This window comes from Indicator indicator, chromosome 4, assembly GCF_027791375.1.
Source record: "Indicator indicator isolate 239-I01 chromosome 4, UM_Iind_1.1, whole genome shotgun sequence".
Lineage (NCBI taxonomy): Eukaryota > Metazoa > Chordata > Aves > Piciformes > Indicatoridae > Indicator > Indicator indicator.
Window position 1 is genome coordinate 47,612,110 of NC_072013.1, and position 21,789 is coordinate 47,633,898.

Here is a 21,789-nt window from a genome sequence, read left to right on the forward strand (position 1 = left end):
CCTGCACCTTTGAACGAGCACTTTTTTTCTATTAACAGCACTAAGGCAACCACTGCCCAGAGAAGAGAGTAGGTATCAACACTATCATCTCCTAATGTTTTGGATCTCTAAGCAGCTGCCATTTCTGCAATTACAACTTTGTGGATTGAAAAGAACTTCAGAAATTACTTTCATATTTTTTTAAAGAACCAAACCAACCCCTCTACTTGTACTGAGAACAGCCTCTGCTCCAAACACGACCTCTTTGAAATTAATGGCCTGTCTTCAGCTGTATTTGACAGAGCAGGAAGGGAGATATTCTGCATGATACTCTGTGGATGTCGTTTCATGATGCTACTGGAATAAACTAACAGTTTGCCATTGCTTAAAGGAAGAGGAATTTCTCTGCTCTTCCCTCTGATCATGGCTTCCTCTTGCTTTCAGTAGTATGATATGCCACACTCTCCCTTTTCTTTTTCTAAGATCCCATAGAAACTGTATCAGATCACAGCTACAGTGGTGGTGGTGCGGGGTGTTGTGTCTTCATCTACTCAATGGGAGTTCAAGACCTTCAGAGCCCCACGGTGATGTCTATCATGCTCTTCTACTGTTCTGCTCTGAACAAACTTTAACTGGCTACACTGCCCAGCTTAAAGATAGGTTGCACTTATTAGGACGGGGCGTTTATGACTACTGCAGTGAACACAAACATGACAGATAACAGCCTTGTTTGGTCCTACACATAGGATAAGGTTCTTAAGGTGTAAATTGCAATACTGCCAACAGCAAACACAAAAGACACACATCATACCCCTCTACTGTCCTCCCCAGGGCTCCTGAATGCACCGAAGGGCACCCTAAAGCAGACAGGAAATGGCCTGGCACGCACAACTCTTTGCAGCCACTGCTAGCTGTCTTGCTCATCAAATTACAAGGTAGGAGTCAATTTAAAAACAAAGGAAAAAGTAACTTTTTCCTTTCCTCTTTCCAGGGGATTTATTTTCCATTTTAGCAAGCAAGTTCATCCTTGTGACAGGATGATCGGAACTGGTTCAAGGCAAACGAGGCAGCCAAGAGTCAGGAGGGATAAGGAACAGGATGCTAGGCCTTTCCTTCTTAACGCTGTTTCAATTCATTTTCACTGTGTCACAAAACTCTCAGCCTCACTTGTCCATTGAGGCTCTTGCAGCAACCAGGCCTAACCTACACCAACAACATGGCACATCACTGAAGCTTCTCCTTGATTTGGTACTAGAGAAAGGGCTGAAACAGAACACACTAGCAATCTTACACATATACTCATACTGGTGGGATATGAAGCTTTCATTGGCAGACTTCTGCAACAATCACATTATTCACAAGTGTCAAATGCTGTGTAAGACATGCAGTCACCCCAGATCTGTGCCAAGATAATCTTTGTATTGTGCCATCATGTATTTTATTATTTACACAACACGTTTTAAAGAAAAACTACAGAGCTCAGGGATCTTTTTTGATTTAAAAAAAGACCTAAGCACACCATATTTCATATAGTTCTCCTTCAAAGCAAACTAACTTTAAAGGCTTCAAAAATCAAAAGAAAAATTAACAACAAGAAAAATGCAACTGCATTTTTTTGAATTTACAGCTTTTTTTGACCTTTTCTTTAACCAGGAACCCCACAATATTTTGCTATAGGACTGGAAATCTCTTTATCTTTTCCGTTTCACACAAACCATGCCTCTGAATTTAGATTTCAGTTGCTGATGTGTCCCTCAATAATTATTCAATACTAACAATATCCCAGGCACAGTTTTACTGTTTAGTCATTTTAAAAATGCAGAATCCTACCCAAGTAAATGGCCTTCTCTTTCTTGCTCTCAGAATGTGATTTAAGCATATTTTTAGTTCCATGACTTCACTGACAGTTAAACATTTACTTAGATATATGTTTAAACACTATCTTGAATAAGCACACTTCCTCTGAGACGAAGTCATCCACATGTATAGAATGCTTATTTTGGAGTTAACTGAAAATTATTCTTCATTTCTGCAGGCCTGCAGAGCCAACACAGAGATTTGGATCTCCTCTAAGTAGAAGCCAAGAGGCTGTTACCTAAGCATTAAGTTTGACATCAAATTCCATGTCACACTTCTGCAGCTTTCCTTGCTGCAAAATTCTTCCATCACATATAGCTACTTCTATTATCAACTAACCAATATCCACCTTTGTGAACCTACTGTAGTGCAGTTTGAACCGCACATTGCAGATGTGCAGAGTGCACAGAAATCTCACCAGCTCAAACAAGATACAGGCTGCTAATAGAAGGAAAAAAGCTGGCACTTACTCAGCTTCAGTTCCTACTAAAAAAGTTAAGGTACTCAAAGAACTCCTCTGACTACATGTATGTATGTATCTTCAAATCACATCCTTACTGGAAAGTGCAAAGTTTTCTTTCGTTCTTCCCAGAGAAACTTTGGTCATGAATATTTTGGCAATGAACAGTGCCATTCAAATAAAGCACTACACGTTTTCAGCAGTCCCCAGTCCTACAGATATTTAACCTGAAGCCATAAATGTTGATTCCACACAAATTCAGCATCACATCTAAAGAATGGATTAACTTTCCCCCAGAGTCTCCTTTGGCACCCTGAAAGACAAGCTTACAGTCTGTTGTGCTATCCTTTGGAAGGGTTCAGTGTATTCAGAGAGTTGCAAAGAGATTTCTGAGAGAATAGTTGATCCTAATATTATATGGAGAGAGCATACACACAGACAAAGGAGGTGTGGAGTGAAGCACCTGTGTGACTTTCTGACAGGTAATCATGTTTATGCATGGCCAGAATCAGTTGCATCTCACACACTGCTCCTTATGTGTGCACAGAGTATAATGCTAGTTCTGATCTTAGGATGCCATATCTTACAAAACACCAACAAGAAGATTACAGTACCTCCCTTTTGTCTGCTAGGTGCCATGCTTGAAAGAAATCACCTCTCACTGCTAAACAGGACCTGGAAACAGGCTGGGGTCACAAGTCTGAGCAGACTTGCTAGAAAGAGTGCCTTGCACTGATACAGCAATAGCACTTCCTCAACTTTTTATTGGAGATCCGCCATCAATGCACAGATCAGATTTAGTCTGTTTAGTACCCTGGTTCCTTTTGACAGATACTGGATATTATTACCAGCAAGGCATAGCTTCCATTTATATTGAAATACACAGTATTTTAAAATACATTGTGTTTTATAAAATATCCAGTATTTTAAGAAGAGCTCTTATTTCCAGAATCAAATAATCAAACAAAGTATTTTCATTACCAGGAGCACTTCCATTACCACTAAGGCACCAAGGGTCACAAAAACCATTAAACCTCTCCAACACAGCTGTGTCCTGACATGAGCAACAGGTAAGGAGGTTGTGTTATTGTTTCTCTTTCGTGATTAACAATGAGCATAGGTCTTCTTCAGCTAGTGACCATGCATAAATGGAAAGCACCCTCCACTGCTAAAAGAAGGAAAAAAAAAAAAAAAAAAGGACTGCTCAGTAACACTGGAAACTTGCCCCACATGGTCTCCTATTAAGTTCAGTGAACCATTGCTTTTAACCTTTCAGCCTATTCACTTACAACTGTTTAAGTCAGCTATTTAACAAGTGAAAATTTACAGTTCTCAGCCTTCTAATGCTGACAGAATTACAAACACTGTAGAAATTAACTCAGATTCAAATTTCAAAATAATTTCTGGGAAATTCTGCTAAAAATACCACACAACTGACTGACTACACAATTACCCAACCTTATGAAGATTTTTACTTCAGCCAAGCAGTCTTGGATTGTAAAATAACCACTTCTAACAATTAGAAGTGTTACAAGAGCATGAATAATCCTTTCCTTACAGTTAAAAAACATGGAGGAAAACACAAGGGGACAACGGGAACACATATTCAAGTTCCTAATTTTAAACACCTTAAAAAAAAAAAGGGAAAAAAAAGAGAGTACTCTGAGTACTCTTCTGATCACTTCTCCAAATTTTCTGATACCTGACAAAAAAAAAAAAAAAAAAAAAAAAAAAAAAAAAAAAAAAAACCCACACCCACAAACAAACAAGAAATTCTCAAGGAAAATAAAATATCACTCATGTTCTAGGTCATTGCTACGTCTGAGCCTGATCCAGAAAGCTACATTGCTGTTGAAATCTTGAAATCTTTATATGTTGTTGTGAAAACAGAATCTCTTTCCACTGATGTGATTTCAGCAGATACCAGTTTTCTGGAAGTACTTTAAAAAATTAAAATACTTATTTTAATGTGCTTAACGTCCCCACACCCCCATTTGTTGGGAATAGCACAGTTCCTGTATATGCAGAAAGCCCCTGCAGGTCCTGGGAGAGGTGGCCTAAGAAATGAAATAAAAGTGTTTTACACAGAAGAATAAGCAAACTAATTTTGTTTGGTTATTTATATAGTACATTTTTTCAAGTACTCCTCCTGTCCTTCCTAGGACCACACTGAAACTGCTAAATCTGACTTTGTCATTCTTGTAAATCCAGTTGAGTAAATATGTAATTTTCTCAGCCTCAATAGTTTATTGCAAAATTAAAGGGAGGTCATCACAGAATTGTCAATCAGTAACCAGCAAAGGTATAAAGTCTTCTGAAATGTACCAAAAGGCAAAAAAATCCCACTCTCTCATGAAATGCCTGCTTGTTGAACGAAGCAGAATTCCCCATTTTCCATGCAACACCATTTAGGAAAACTCTTATTAAAGGTTTCCTGTTGAGCTAGAAGAGTAAGCACAGGGACTCTTGCAATAATCCCAAATTACTCCACCCTTATTAGTCCATGTATTTGTGGTTTTCACTGTACTCAAGCAATGTCACTTGAGAGCACCAAGTACAAGTAGCAGTCAGCAGAGCTGGGATGATGACTCAGCATGCTGGAGCAGACTGGAAAAAACTTTTACTGATCCTCAGGCATTCTTCACGCTGGTCCTTGAGAAGGCACCTCTTCCTTTCCCTAAAGTACAGAGCTTTTAATGAGGCATTCAAGTGGGCAGAAACGGCTGGAAAACAATAGTCACTATTGTCAAGACACAAGCAAAAGGAAAGTGCTTCAAGCAATACCACAAAGCCAGATGGGGCAAATAGCTATCCTGGAAACAGAAAAAGGGAACAGTGAGAAAACTGGGGAGAAGCAGCACGCTTCGAATAGCTGTGAGAACTGCAGCCTTCTCCTTGGGAACCTGTTACAGCTCTGGCACCATTCCGCTCAAGGAAGAACCCTGAATTACCACCATCTGTCATAGTTATAGGCATACTAATGTTCAGCTAAGCTATGCACCAAATTAGCTTTTTCTTCAACTGCTGTTTCTTCAAGGAGTTTTATTTCAACATCAGTAGCAATTTGCTGTCAAAAGCTGTCAAAGGCCTTTGCAGGGCTTGTACCTAAATTTCACAAAGAACTTCCTTAAAACTGAGCATTTTCAGTGAAATCAAGTAGTTACAGACAGAAAAGGTCTGAACTGCAATACTGAGAGCTCCTAAACAAAATGAGAGTTTTAAAGAGAGAATTTCCAGTGCTCAGTTACTGGGCATTTGAAGCTGGCTGCTGCAACAATGCTCTGCAGGGGCTGACCTTGCCAAAGAGTGAGCGTCTCCAGGGAAAAGCCTCTGCATAACTGAGGCAGTTACGGGCTCCAGGACCAAACCAAACATTTATATCACAACTATTACTATGATAGGAGATCAGATATATACACATATCGTAATTCTTAGAAAATGGAAAGTATTTTTGGCTCATACAAACCAAATACAGAAGAGAAAGCTCAGCAGTTTATAATCTCAAAACCAAGCAAATCACCACACACATCCAATACTTGTCTCAGCTGGTGCCCTGTACTCCTAAGATGAGCAGCCAATGGACCCAGAAACTTGGGTTTCTTTCTGTGGTGAAGATTGAAAATATTGTCAAGCACTCTACAGAGCCCAGCCATCAAAACAAAAGGCCTTATAATAAATGACATTCCCATGTTCAAAGTCAAACACCATTTTTGGTGTTCAATCAAGGCCTAACTAACAAAAATACTTAAAAGCCATTTTATGCATTGTACTAAAATTGCTGTCACTAACAAAGGAAGCATTGCAGACACAAGCAATAGATAAGTGCCCACATTTAACAACTGTTGCTAATCCAAATCATTGAAAGAAAAAGTACCTGTTTCAGCCACCTCATTTTTACCTGACAGAGGTGCAGGCTGCAATGGTGATGCTCACGATAGAGGGAAGTATATGGCTGTTTTCAGACACAAGGCCATAGCAGCTACTCTGAAGGGAAAGAAGCAGCCTCTGTGCTTAGAGCTGTTAGAATCTCAACAAACATCACTGGTATTCTCGAATAACTGATATATACACACAGACCACTGGAAACCTATGGAGAAACACTTCCTAATCCTACAAGCAATCTAGTGACAAGAGTCAGCCTTGCCTCAGAGGAATTTCAGCTGTATCTGTTTTCATAACATCCAGGAAAAGAAAACGGGCGATTAAACAGCCTAACAGCATAGAAACAGGGAAGAAATGATTTTCTGGAAGACTCACAAGTACCTTTTAAAAGGTAAGAGACTTGTTGCTCAGGATGCATTCCTGCTAGCTGCAACCTTACTAGAGCTCTTAGAACAGGACTTCCAGCTCCTGCTTTGTCATCATATGTCTTCCCAAACTTCTCCTTTTTCTGCCCTCAGTGAGAAAATTCATAGCAGCAGAGGTCATTTTATAGTCACTAGATTTCACTGGGTATAAATAAGAGTCAGAAGACACCAAGGAATCTTTCAGAGCCTGACCACTATATTTATATCCAATTTATTCTGCTTTGCATAGGAAAAGTACAAAGTTATGCAATTCTATTCCATAAGCTTTCTGGTGAAGCAAAGCATCTGCTCATATCTCTGCCAACTGCTTAAAAATAATCACAATAAAACTTCCACTAGAAGAAAAAAAAGAAACAAAACAAAACAAAAGCATGCTGTTCTCAAGCAGCTACATGTCTTGTCTTCAAGCTGAAATAGCTACCACCCAGTGATAGCCTGAGGTCTTTAGCCTTTCCTCCTCCCTGAATAAGGAATGCAGCCAACACAAACGTAACCTTCAAAATCCAAACTGCAGCACCCTGGTGCTGTGCTGCTTGGCAAGAAAGATTTGTGTGCCTGGAAGGCCTTCACATCCAGCAGCCTGCACAGACCTGTTTGTAGAGACATACATAAGACACTCCCCAAGAGGGATCTCCACCTGCCTTCATGCCCTGCCAGTTGCCCTGAGCTCTGGGTTAGTTTCCAAAAGACCTTCCCTCTCCTCTACCCTTCCCTCCAGCCACTGCATAATGATGGCTTTCTGCACTGAGCTTACTCCTGTGAATAGCAAGCCATGTGCCACAGTAAGAGACAGGTCTGATACTGGCTGAGCCAATGTGGACTACCTCACCAGAAATCACCATAATCCATGAGCAACTTTTACAGCCAAAACCTGCCACACACTCAAAGAGGCAAACACCACCAGTTAAAAGGGACTTTTCTGACAAATGCAAAATTGTCTTGTAAAAGAATAAATAAAATAAAATTATTAATTGACAGTTCATACTTAGATCACGTGCTGCTTTCAGCAATAAGGCTTTTGGTTTGCTTAATTTGTTTGGTTTTGAAGGATGGGGAAGAAACTGGATTATCTGGAACACCAGCAAAGTAGTATAGAACTTCAATTCTGCCCTGGCATGCTCCAGGCTGAGAGGAGACATGAGTGCATGTCTTATTCTTCAATGGAGTTGCAAGGAAGTCAAAATTGATGCTTACTTTTTTTCACAATGAAAAACCTAGTTCAGTTTATTGTCACTCACTAGCTTCTATTAGCCGATCAGAAAGCAGACTGAAGGCTCCTTCCTTTTACTTGCTGAGTTCAGACCCATCTACCAGCATTTAAAATTTACCCAGAACTACACAAATTCTGTGACATTAAATCTTACTACTGCTTAATGGAATAAATGTAGTGTTAGTCCTATTGTAGATACAGATGCCCAGACACTATGCAAATTAACTAGTACTACTATAAATCTTTACTACCAGTTCTAATCCCTGGCTATAAGAACAGAGTTGAAAGGGCTCATATTCACCTGAGCACTCTAGGACACCTCAAGACAATCTAGTTAGTATCTATCTAGAAAATGATATATTAACAATTCATCCTTTACTTGGAGTTTATTTATTTTTTTCTATAGATTCTATATTTAGGCTTTTTTCCTAACAACTAAATAGGAATATGAAATAAACTAATGCTCATAATAAAGGCTTATTTAGTGCTCATGGCCTATTTCAAGCTAATAATTATGTAGCAGCATTTTTACCTGATTTGATGTTTTGATAAGCCTATCAGAAAGACTGCTTATAGTAATACACACATGCAGGTCTGGAGAGGTACAGCATATAAGGCACAACTCAATGTCATTAACTCCTTAGATTCCTTCAATTAATTCCTTCAAGGCAGTGGGTCACAGGAGACTGTCTGGGTCTTGGATGCAGTCTGGAGCAGTTCAATGGGCTACTGTAATTTACAGCTTTGCTGAACAGTTTTTAAAACACTCTCCCCTGCTCCACCTTATCCCATATCATGATTCTATGCCAACATTTATAGAGGGAGGACAGTGTTAGTTCAGGCTGTTCCTCATTGCTTCATGGAAGCAGCAGAAAGTAGTTTTAGGATGTGTTAGAAATCCCATTAACACTTCACTGTTCAAATCCACTGCAAACCATACTTGCTTGCCTGCCCTGCAGCACCAGAGCCTTTCTGTTTACTTTTTAAGCAGAGGTGACTACAGAAATATTTGCTCCCTCTTGTCTATTCATTTAACCTTTACAGGTGGGAAGTACGAACGCCACCACTGGATGACATCACATGGCTCATGTTTTATACTCAGCATACTCTATCAGCATCAGAAGCAAATCTTTTCTAGCCTACAGTGATGTCAGAGATCACAGCATGCTTTACACATGCTTGTTAGAGAAGTTTTCTTTTCTTGCTGTATATGGTAGCTGCTGCCCTCGACTGAACACATTTCGAACATTATACGAACTATGGCTATCCTTAGATAATCAGGTAGCTTCATTTCAGTATATGTAACAGCCAATAGATGTGAGTACAGGGTAACAGGGAATTTAGATATATACTTCCATCCCTCCATTTGCACAAGGCAGTTTAACAGGTCTGTAGAGTATTAGGGTAATAGCTGATACTGCATAGAAGCCTGATAATAAAACTAGTAACAAATCACAGAATTGTGGAATGGTTTGGGTCTGAAGGAACCTTTAAAGGTCATCTAGACTCAACCTCCTGCAGTGAGCAGGGACATCTTTAATGAGATCAGATTGCTCAGAGCCTCATCCAACTTGACCTTGAATGTTTCCAGGGATGGGATTTCTACCTCCTCTCTGGACAACCTGTTTCAGCATTTCACCACACTCATCATAAACATTTTCTTCCTTATATTGAGTCTAAATTTCCTCTCTTTTAGTTTAAGAGCATTACCCCTTGCCCTGTTGCATCAGGCCCTGTTAAATAGATTGTCTCTACCTTTCTTACAAGCTTCTGTTAAGTACTGAAATAAGGTGTCCATAGAGCCTTCTCCTCCCCAGGTTGAACCCCAACTTTCAGCTTTTCTTCATGAGAAGTGTTCTAGCCCTCAGATCGTTTTTGTGGCCCTCGATTTTTACCAATACTATTTACCAATTAATTTTCACAAAGCGAGAATACTATTTAGAGAACAGGAACAAACTAGGTATTGACAGTGCTATTTACTGCAGCTAAGGCCCATTTAGTGGACACTATGCCTCCGGTGATTTCAAGGTATTCTCACAAAGAAAATCAGTTACCATCCTCTGTAGCTGTAGTGGCTATAAAACAGAGCAAAATATCCCAGAAAACAAAACTCCCAGATACTGAAACAAATGGCCTCTCAAGTCACCATGAGTTTTCACTTCCCTGTGATCTGGGGCTCAGAAATGTATGAAAGAACAAGTGAAAATCCACAGCTGTGAATTATATGTACTACTAGTTATGTATTAAAGTAATTTTCATACACTGAATTGCATTTGCACCCTTTGCAGTCTAACCTGCAACTTAGCCAGTAACTGATTTCTACCAGAAATATTTCTAATATTTCAAACCCATCAGTAGCTTCAGCCCTTCTTAAAATGCAACAGAAATATACAATGATGTACAGCTATGCACACCAGTCGAATGCTGGGTAGTATTTTTCTGCTGTACCAGTGACTGTTTTAATAGATAAACAATTATATTAAAAGATGTAAGATTTTACCATCTAGCTCTTGAGATTTGTGTTATATCATAAAGTGGGGAAATGCATTGGTTGTTTTTCATGAGATGTTTTCTTTCTGTTAGAATTTTTGCCTGTTAGAAAACTTCCCCAACAGCTAAGAGAGATTAGCTTCTAGACACAAATAATGATGAGGCCCTGAGCTGCAAAAAGATAAAGACAGCTGCAAAATAGTGACCCAAAACTTCAAAGGGGCCAAGATAAAGATTCACACGCTAAGGAAGCTGACATCAACAAGAAGTAAAAGGACTTTATCTATTTAAATGACTCCATTTCCCAGAAATTTAATGAATATGCATAAGCTCTAAGTGTATAAAGCACATTGGTACCACTTTTGGGTTGATACAAAATTGAAGGGCGACCCCTTCGCATCTGGTGGTGTAATAAAGCAATACCTTAGTCTAATGGTTTTGATCCCCATCTCAATCGACACATCTCTAATACAGTGCAATACTTTTATGCAAAGGAAAATTGCTTGGCTATATTTTTCCTGTCTCCCAAATCAGCAAAGTTAGATGGTAAATGATTTAAATTCTAGCATCCTTCCACTTACAGTGTTCAATACATTTTTATAAACTAAGATATTCTGAAACAATTTAAGGAAAAAAAGCATCCTATGCATGATGGTGCATTGTGTTACTAAGTTTTATTAGCAGTTTATGAAAACTGCTATAGCTTTTTGAGAAGCCTTGACAATCAGCAGTTAAATGATGCTAAGTGCTCCTTCCACAAAAGCACATTAAAAAAATTTGTCTACAAGTTACAGATAAATAGTCCACAACAAAAGAAAAAAAAAAAACCAAACCAGACAACATGTGTGTACATGATTGTTTTCCAAATATGCCTGCTCTGATGTTACTTGGGAAAGAAAAGGGGAGGGGACATAAACCAGCCATAGCTCTGCTCTTCAGTATTTGTGGGAGGAAAAACGATCTTGTGGCTCAAAATATTCTGGAATTTCAGTGGCATTGTCTTGGCATCTGGTTCTTATTTATTCTAAATCCTTTTGTTAGGAAATATAGTTAGGCAGTATTTCCCCAATAAAACAGGCATTTATGTTACATTTTAAAATGATACTTTTTTTACCTGCCTAACTCACTTAAATTGGAATGCTCTTTCCTTGGAAATATGAATCATTAGAAATCTTTTTGCAAGTGAGGACTCAAGATGGAAAATGAACTAAAAAAAGCCGACACGTTATTTTTGCGCTGAGACCACAGAATGACACATCCCCTTCTGGCTTTACTGAATACAGAAAAATAGTATTTGAGATTGTCCAAACAAAATCATGGACACAAGCAACTATACTCAAGCTCATTTCTCACCTCTTGGGATAACAACCCTGTTCTCAAGGCTGTTGTTGAAATAGATGCACAAGGCAGCACTGGGTCAATCAGTCCTGCAGGGTTGTTTTGGCAAACCTTTTTCTAATACTAAGACAAATCAAACTAGGAAACAGATAACAATGAAATTCCTGCACAAGCAGATCAGTGCTAACCAAAAACCATTCCTTTTCTTTTTAAAATTTGCTTGGGAAGTTGGGGATCACTGAGAACAGCTCCACATTTCCACCAGAAATGACATCAGGTCTGCCAGCACTACACTTCTTTAGTTTAGATACTTCAGGTTTTATGTAAATATTTTATGTAAAAACTTTATGTAAATTATATACTAATTTCTTCAGGACAAACTAAACTTTTGTAGCAGCTCTAGATTAATTTTCAGTATAGTTATCAATTTGTTTGTATCATCTCCTAGACTTGCTATTAAAATTTAGAGGATCAGACATTTTCCTTGGACTTAACTATAACTGCTTCATCCGAAGTCCTTCTCAAGAACCACAAACAAATCTCCACTGTGGAATTCAGTAATACCTGCAAAGACAGTAATGCTAGGAATGAATTTCATTAATTTAGAGAAAAGCTGCAAAGAAGCAAATAATGCTTTAGTCAAGAGAACAGATGTGTGCCAGTAGGCTTTCTGCAGCCCCATGGCTGGAATAGCATCTTCCACTGAGGAGTAAGATACATGGACAAACTCATGCAGAACCAGGGCTAGAGTAGAAAAGTGTTTCTGGATAGGATTGAGGTGTGTGAGCCAATACTGTGGTAAATCAGGAATGAAAAAGCAACAAGCTGGTTCAGGTCAGTCTAGAAATCCACCTCCAGATCTAACCGTGGGGCAGGATGGTAGGAGCATTGTATGCTACACACTGGGATTGCCATGGTGCAGATGGAAGAGTGACCCAGCAGACTTCAGCAGAGAAGGATAGAATGCATTTGCAGAGTTCCTAAAAGAAAGATAAAAATAATTCAGAGCAAGATGCTTAGACATCAAAGCATGGTGCAGTAGCAATGCACACCATGGGGCACAGAGACGTACAGCTTCCGTAGGCAGAATGGCAGTTATGGTATACATCCTTTTAGTTATGTTGTCTGATTCCTACAGTCATCAAAACATGTATCAACTAGAAAAACCTTTTCAGCAGGGGTGATATTAATACAATAAAATTCTTTTGCTATTGGCTAGTCTTTAGGGTCAAATTAGGGATAACTGGTTATTGCTTGTTTTACAGTAATTTGTTCCTCTGTTCCTTTTTTTTTAATAATCTTGTCTGTTGTATAATGCCTTAAAATTCCATGTAAAAAATGAGTATCATATAATGGATGACTTATACTCCAGCTAACTCTTAGACTTGTCTCCTCCTCCAGAACACTGGATATCTGCTCCAGTATAGAAACTACCCATGACAAGACAAGTTTTCATTTAATTTTAAATTTTATTAATATTGCTCAGTTTTTATTCTAGACTGAGGAAGATTTAATGTAGGTCTGCTTTTAATGACCATAAAGGAGTTACATCAAAGCAAAACACGATCTCAGACTTATCTTTTTCCACTTTCATCCTTTTGTTCCTAAACACATTTGCAGAAAAAAGTAAGTTCAGAATTTTTCTTTTACCATTAACTCTTCACCTCAATTAATTTCCAAGAGAGAACAGGAAGGAGCAGAAATCCAGTCGCATGTTTTGTAATCCTAGTTCGGATGCTAAAGTAGCTGCGACTACTTACTGATATAATAAATTCTTTTGTGCCCCATTTTCAAAGTAGGCATAATGCCTACCGTGTAACAGTGTTGTGAGACTCAGTATTTTGCTTTCCTAATACTTCGAACTCACTGCATGAAGGGTGATTAAAACCACCAAGTATTCTAAGAGTCTTCCGATGGTACATCTGGGCAATGTCTAGACTCCATTTAGCAGTAAGAGTTGACCACTAAATGTATGAGTTTGTAGGTCTTGTAACAAATGTCTCAAAAACTCCCCCCAGAAAATCCATGGGTCTTTTTTATTTCTTTCCTATTTTTTTAAAATTTCTTTTAATTAAAAAAAAAGAACAAAACCTAAAAAAAAAAAAACAACCAAAAAAAACAAAAAAAAAAAAAAAAAAAAAACCAAACCCCAAAAAAACCCCAAAAAATCCCCCAAATCCTTCCCCTTTGCTTGAGTTGGGTAATGGACTAAAAATGTTACTGGTTTGAATCAACTTTGGTAAGAGTAAACCTGAAAAATTACTGGTGGCAAAACTTTTGGAATGTTATACAACATTCTGTAAAGCATTAGCACTGTGTTTAAAGCAGAAGGAAAGAAACAAGTAGATGCCTGCTTATTATTTGAATGTTAGCTGGGACTCTGTCCTTGTGAACAATTTTTGGTCTCTTTTGAGCTTATTGAGTGTATTAAAGAGCTATTTTATAAAGCAGAGAGTAATGAACAGTTCCAGAGCAGCAAAGACAACAAAATACCAGCAAAGCAGCATGGCTTCAAATCAGGCCTGTACTAATTTATTTTCTGAAGTGGATAACTCAGATCTTTCTTGTGCCAGTAAAAGGCAAGTAACACCTATGATGCAGACCCTGCACTACATTTAAAATACAAAGCTCAGCAAGTAGCTGGATATATTGGTATTAGCAACATGAAAAAAAATATTTTCTCCCATCTGCAAAAGCACAGGGTGAGAGAAAGACACAGGAAAAAGAAGCAGTTGAATGCTGAAATAAGAAATTCTATCGCAGATAGAAAAGTTGACCTTTTAAACAGGCTGGAGAAAATATGAAAGATTTCCTAGATTTCAGTTCAAACACCATCTCAACAGGTTTTCTAGGCTTCTGAACAAGAAAGCAATTGTCACAGAGAAAACTGTGGCTGCAATGACTTCACTAAGAGCTGAGCCTGCACCAGAGTTTGAAACAGAAAGAGGAAGAGGCATGAATAACTACAGAAAAGGCATAATTTATGAGTCACAAATACAAAACTTCCTGCAGGAATGCAAACTGGAATACCAAGAACAAATTTAAATGGGAGGAACAGAATTGGCACATCTAGAACATGGCAGGGCACAGACCCCTGAAATTGTTGCTTTGGAGGGAAAGAAAGTTCCTTAAGTTTCACCATACTTCAAGGAACAAAGCTGTAAATAGAAGAGTCATTCTTACCACAGGAGAGGCCATGCCTCTCAGCACTACAAATTGTTAAGTATCTTGAAAGATCTACCATTATTTTGTCACAGCTTCTATTCTGATTACAAACAGCAAGAGCCAGCCTCAAAAAGAAATGTAAATCCAAAGATCATGCTTCTCAATTTGAGAAAAGGCTTGAACCTTATGGTTTCAAGTCTGTCTACTCAACAGTACCTGAAAAAGATCACAGGTGCCCAAAGTCCACAGACAGTACTAAGCTACAAGATTTTGTGAAACATTTCTGATGTTTTGTGGGGATGGCATTGGGTTCAGGTGGTAACATAATCTAGATATGAATAGCTGTCAATGTCACCTTGCTGGTGTGTCAGCAAGCTGACACACTGTGTCAGCTGTGAGCAGCTCCACCCTGCCAAACAATGTCCATTATTCATTCTCCTTAATAATCACAGCACTTTGAGAAGATGAAGGTGCTATATAGGACTATATTCTTATTTGCTTTCTGTTTTGTGTCATAAGCATTTAGACTCTCTCTAATCTTGAAAGTTAGAGTTTTTTAAGCTACTATAAGATTCAAGTAATTACAATAACAGGAGAACATGAAAAACCTGACAACCACTACTGTGAGATTCATAATGAAATCTTGAGAATTTGTAACATGAATGTGGAAAAAATTAACTAACAGTGATGGGTCTGTTTGCATACAAATTAAATTTACCAAGAGTTCAATTTTGAAGCCTACAACCACAGTTGCACACATACACATGTACATGCCATATGTATAGGCTCGGAGCTTTTTGCCCCAGATCTGGATCATGTCAGAAAGCTTGTACAGGCATGTTACTTCAGATCACTACCCTTCCACCTCCTCTGTCCCAGGCCAAGCCAGAACTCAAAACACCTGCCTTGCGGCGCAACAGCTGGAGAAGGGCAATGCAACTCAGCTCCATGCCAGCACAACTATTCCTTCCATCTTTCCCTTCAAAACAGGGCATCACATTTAGACTTAGGCTAAAGAATGCATCAAAGTTATGTTTGTCCATTACTGGAAATGTTTCGCTGTCACTCTGCTTTCCTGGACAGTTGCTTTCTTTTCCTGCATCTAAAACTGTCTGTACAAAAAAATGGAGACAGTGTTAACTGAAGCAGAAACTACCTTCAGACTAAGTACTCAATAATATTAACATCCTAATACCACTGAGGAATGCAAGATGGGAATAATTACATGTAAGCCATATATTCATAAAAACTTTTATTCAAATCATACATATGAGACACCATAACAAACACACATAGACATATATATGAGAGCTTCTCAAGACAAAAAAAAACCCCATGAACATGATTTAAAGGTGCCCTTTTATGGTATTTTTCAGCAGATTCTCTCAAAATGCTGCGTTCGGAGCCTGAATCACAAAAAAGAGAAACAGGAATTACTCCATGCATTTTACACACCCGAATATGGAGACAGGAGTTTGGGAGACCTTGCTAGCATTAACGGACATCGGTATCTGACAAGTCTTAATAAACTACAATAAAAGGCAGCAAAAAGATCCGAAGAATGCTTAACAGAAACAGCAACTGCAGGCATTCACTGTCTGATTCTGATTGGGAATTTTGCAGGGAATTATAAGAGCTACAAATACATAATTTCCTAATGTCCACCCACATGCACTCCCTTCCTCAGAATGCATCACAAGACAGAAAAAGACTCCTATCTGTCTTTCAGAATACAAAATGGAAGACAGAAGCACATCACCCCAAATACTTGTGGCAAAGTAAAGCCTGAAGTGCTAGAATTGGAGGAACCGCACACGCGTTTCCCCCCAAAACAACCTGAAACCTTTACATAACACAAAGCAAAACCTCTCAGCTCTGCGGAGGCTTTCTACTAAGCTTTCTAATTTCATTTGAACATGGAACTCAAATCAGATCCAGAGGATTGAAACAAAAGGTCTTTACAATGTGCCCACTGATCTAAAATACTTGAGATTTAGAAAGCGCAAAGCCCAGGTCTGCTGTTACTTTCTCTTTTCTAGAAAGAAAATAGGAAACTATAGAAAAATCTGTTAGAAAGTAGAAAATGTGATGAAGGAAGATGATTTTAACTGATTACTTTAAAATTCAAAGTAAGAGAATTTGCAGAATCAGAAGTTCTGAGACAGACTGACCTAAATTATTCAGTCTGTAGTTTACCAGCATGAAATTTCAGACTATATGGCTACGTAGGATGAGAAGTATTTTTTGAGAAGAACATATTCATTTACCAAAAAGACTAGGCAGAACACAGTATTCTCTTATTTAAACCTTCAAAACCAACTTTTTAAAATAGTCTTTTCACATAATGAAATGGAAGAATGATGGCTCTGATTAAAGAATGACTTCTACATTTTTTGTTTGTTTGTTTTACTCATCACTCGAAGATAATGACAGCTTACATGGAACTTTTGTAGCTTTTATAGTTTTTTGAGCAATCTCCAAAATAATTTGCTGTTAGAGGCCCGTTGACACTACTCAGTGTCGAACAGCTTCAAAAAGCAACTGCAGACTGACAAAAAACCAAGACAGGGTTGTATATGCTGTTACAGTCTATGTTCAATGTTTTACAAAGATAGGCAGGTTCCACTTCACCCAGATAAATCACATCCCTGCGGAAATTTTGTACATCTCCCCTCCCAGCTGCATTTCACCCACCTCAGACTGAACACCAACTATACTGGAACAAGCTGATAGGCAAAACTACAAAGGTATTCTGATTTTAACAAGTACTTATGCATCTCTAGATCAAACTAAGCTAAACATTGACAGGATAACCATGGATCAGTGAATAGTAATAAATAAACTAAGTTTGAAAAGGGATTCATCTTCCTTTCCATTTCCTCCTCCCAGATGAACACTGCACTTTTGCACGCATACGTGCTGGCACTGTCATTTTGGCCTTTATGGTCTTTGTCTCCTATCACTTATTTTGACTACATGTCCTTTCATAAACACTATTGAAACAAAGATAAAACATCTCAGAACACACAACCAGCACTGGACACATCCTTTTAACATAGGCTTAATCACAGCTGGTAAGTCAGTACATTATTTGCATATCCCTGCAAATAATAACCAGACAAAGGCTACCTCCCTTCAGAAACATTACTTTTGAAAGAGAAGGTTATGATGTTCACTGACAGCAGCAGAGGACTGTAAAGAAAGTGTCTAACAACATGCTGTTAAAACAATCTCTTCTAGGCTCATCAGAGATGGTAAAAAAATGTCAGGCCCAGAAACAGTTAATAGTACAACATTCACACCTGTTTCTGGAAAACACAGTATCATAAGGAAAAGAGATAAAACCAAAGAACAATCTGAAAAAGTATTCCTACTCAAAGCAACACTTAAGCTTGTACTCAAGTATCGACTTAAAACACTAATTAAAATACATTTAAGTGCTTTCCTGAGTAAAGGCCAAAGAATTCAATCAGATGTTAATGGAAAAAAATTTGGCAATATTCATAATATTCTACTTAATGCTGTAATGTAAAAGGGTTATAAAAGACAAAATGCCAAATGAGGTAGAGGCTGCATGATCTTCTAAGTGTAAGCTGCAACTAGCCTGGCTACTGCACTACCAAATTGCACACCATCATTAAAGTAAGTTCTTCCAGAAGAAATAGAAATTATAGCTGAACTGGAAGAAGACAGGCTGAGATCACAGAAGCATAGGGGTTTCAAAGCAAGTTTCAAGCAAGCATTTTAATATGCATATTGAAAAAAAAAAGTAATTGTACAAAGTTGAGGCTAATAATACCAAAACTAATACCATCACAGGTAATTAAGATTATTCTTTTTAATTGCTTCCTTTACAAACTGTAATCGAGGGTCAGCACTGAACTGTTTAGGATGTATACAAGTGAGTAACTATCACAGTATCACAGTACATTAGAGGTTGGAAGGGACCTCAAGAGATCATTGGGTCCAACCTCTCTGCCAAAGCAGGATCACTTAGGGTAGTCCTCACAGAAATACATCCAGGTGGGTTTTGAAAGCCTGCAGAGAAGGAGACTTCACCGCCTCTCTGGGCAGCCTGCACAAAAGTAAATTTAAAAGCTTACATTTTTTACAGATATAGGTGCTAATAATAAATAGTGAAAGATTTAAATGTGTTTTTCAATACATAACTAGACCTTAGAAAATGAACAGTCAGCCTAATACAGCTGATAGAGATGAAAATAAACTACAGCAGTCAATATGTAAGAATGAAATTTAGACAGCTATGATGAAATTGGGAAAGCAAATAAAGACATGAAACCAAACAAATTCCTGAAGCATGTCTAAGGCAAGTAAACAAAGAATCTGCTGGGAAGAAGAAAGAGAAAGGGGACAAGGACCACTTAGAGAAACAATATGATCTTGTTAAGTTCTCAATGAAAAAAACCTTACACAAATACTTATCCTGATCCCACAGCTATTTTAAAATAATAGAGATGAGGCATTTCCTGGAACAAGGGGATCAAAAAGATACTGGAGTGGTAAGTTAAAGAGAAATGCATCAAGAGGATCGCCTGGAACACAGCTAAAATTTCTGGCAAAGCTCACATTTAAGTGGATGAACTCCTTAAAAAATGTACAATGTGATGTCAATCAGGCCAAGATATGAGATGCCAGGTATCTGGGAGTTAACTGTTTTTCTTTGATTTGTGTAGTGTATTACTACACGCGAACATCTTACATTGAAATACATGCAGTGGATTATTGTAAAGATCATTTGTGTAAGTTTGAGATAACTGCATTAGCATTTGAGGTTTTGCCATTTGTGTATATAGGCCATTTCCAGCCACTGCAGATAATAGCAAACAACATCTGAATAGGAAGTAATTTTTCTGTGAAAGCATTTTAGACACATTTCCAAAACAAGAAAACACTATTGGCACAACTACTGTTCCTGTGTTCCCTTGGGGACATCTTTATAGGTATCCATTATAGAAAAAACCCACAAATCTAATCTTTATGATTTCTAGTATCTTTTCTACACCAAACAATCACTGTAAGAGACTGTAGCTTAAATGGTGTAAGATGACAATAAAATGAGAAGAACCACTCCCCTGTCTCTAATTGGCATCTGGACTGCTGCCTGTTCCATTCATGAAAATGTCTGTGTGGTCATAGACCAAACTGGACCAAAGAACTGACGTAGTTCCCCAGTCTGGATGGAGGGAGGAAGGGATGACTCCTTTCAGCATTCACATCATGTTACTGCATGTGCACAATGTTTGCAGAATCACAGGGTGAAAGATTCTGCCCTAATGCAGAGGTCACGTCAGGACTAAAACTAAAAGGATAATATCCCACCACTACTATGATCCCAGGCCTTTAAAGAACAAAAACTGCAATTGCCCTCGTGTTAGGCTCTTTTCCCTTGCTACAAAATAGGGGAAACCCATGACAGCTGCATACATTGTTTCTGGTCCTAGTAGTTTTTAAACTTCTAGAGCAGCCAGCCATGACAAAACTGGCTATAGCCCAAGGTATACTTCAAACTATCATAAGTTTGAGACAAGTTAAGGAATCTGTTACCTAGTAGGCTATTTGTCTTATTTATTTTTAGTGGTACTGTTTGGAGCTGTTAATGACTTTGAACATTATAACTTTTCCCAGGGAGATGCAGAAGAGAAAGGCAAGGAGCTGCTGAACAGACCACAAGACATCAAATTCAATCCACAGCTGCGCCCTCCCCATTCCCCAACCCTCAAGATACATCTTTCATGCAGTCTTTCATCTTTGTTGAAAAATTCTAGTCAAGATTTACTATTAAATTCCCAGGGAGTTATTTCTTCAAAGATGATGGCAAAACCGCTCTTCTACATTTCATGGCACTGCTTACATAAATGCTTGTCTCTGTAAGGAAAGGATTATATGTATGTAGTATTTTCATAGATGAACTTCCACTAAAAATACCATTTGCCACACTTCAGCTGGTGGCTAATACAAGTGCCTGTTCTGCAGCAGCAAGGCACCACCTACAAACTCTTCAGAAACTTCCTTAATAAGCATTTTATTATTCTGTGGCAGTAACAAGCAAACAATTACATTAAAAATCGAAGAAAACTTAGTAGTAGTCTACTACCTAGAGTAGCAATTGGTCACGTCTCACATAGATCCATCTGGTTTTCTCTCAAAGTTAATTGAGAAAGTGGAGCATGCCAAGAAACCAACTTCCAGTGAAGTTATTCTGCCACCTGCTGGATATACTAGATAGTTTGATGCAAATCTCTTCAATTAAAAAAAAAAAATCCTAATAAAAAAGGAATATATGTTCATTATTGGAGAACAAAAAAAATATATATTATTAAGTATAAACCATTAATAAATGATGGTACTTTTCTCTTGTTGAATTTTCAAGTGTGTGACCTAAAAGATGCTTATTTTCAAGAAGGAGGGGGCCAGAGGTGAGAGGAGCCCAGTGCAAGGGAAAAGCCTGATGTTTAAAAAAAAAAAAAAAGAAAGCAAGAAAAAAATAAAATTACAAAACCTCATAAAACTAAGTATTTTAATGAATCTGTTCAAGTTCACATAGGAAAAAATGTCTAAAATATTTTTACTCTAAAAATTCTGATCTGCTCATACCTTTAGTTCTAGCAGTAATAATATAACTGAGGATTCATCAAATTTGACAGTTCTTTTCCAACAAGCCAATGACAATAAGGTGGTATTCCAGTCTCGTTGCTGCCACCCATGCCAGCAAGAAGCACACACACACTGCTTATTTTCAGGACAGCAATGGTAAGTGCCACCCCCTCAATTTCTGCTCACAGACCACACCTTCTCGCAGAACTAGAGTGGCTTCATTATATGGTGTCCTTTATGTTATTTATTGCTTTGCACATTCTCAAATGCTTGTCCTCAGCATGGGCAGGTAGCAGTAGTATAGGAAGCGTTTAGGGAAGAGACTAAAAAAGAGTGGGACACCCAGTAAAACTGCAATGGGGAATCTG

At 38.2% G+C, this 21,789-nt stretch overlaps 1 protein-coding gene across 2 annotated transcripts in view; it reads right to left on the minus strand.

Annotated features, from left to right (window-relative positions):
- RAD51B (RAD51 paralog B) overlaps nucleotides 1-21,789 on the minus strand; it is a 379,361-nt gene that overhangs the window by 215,757 nt on the left and 141,815 nt on the right. The gene's annotated exons all lie outside the window — the stretch shown is intronic.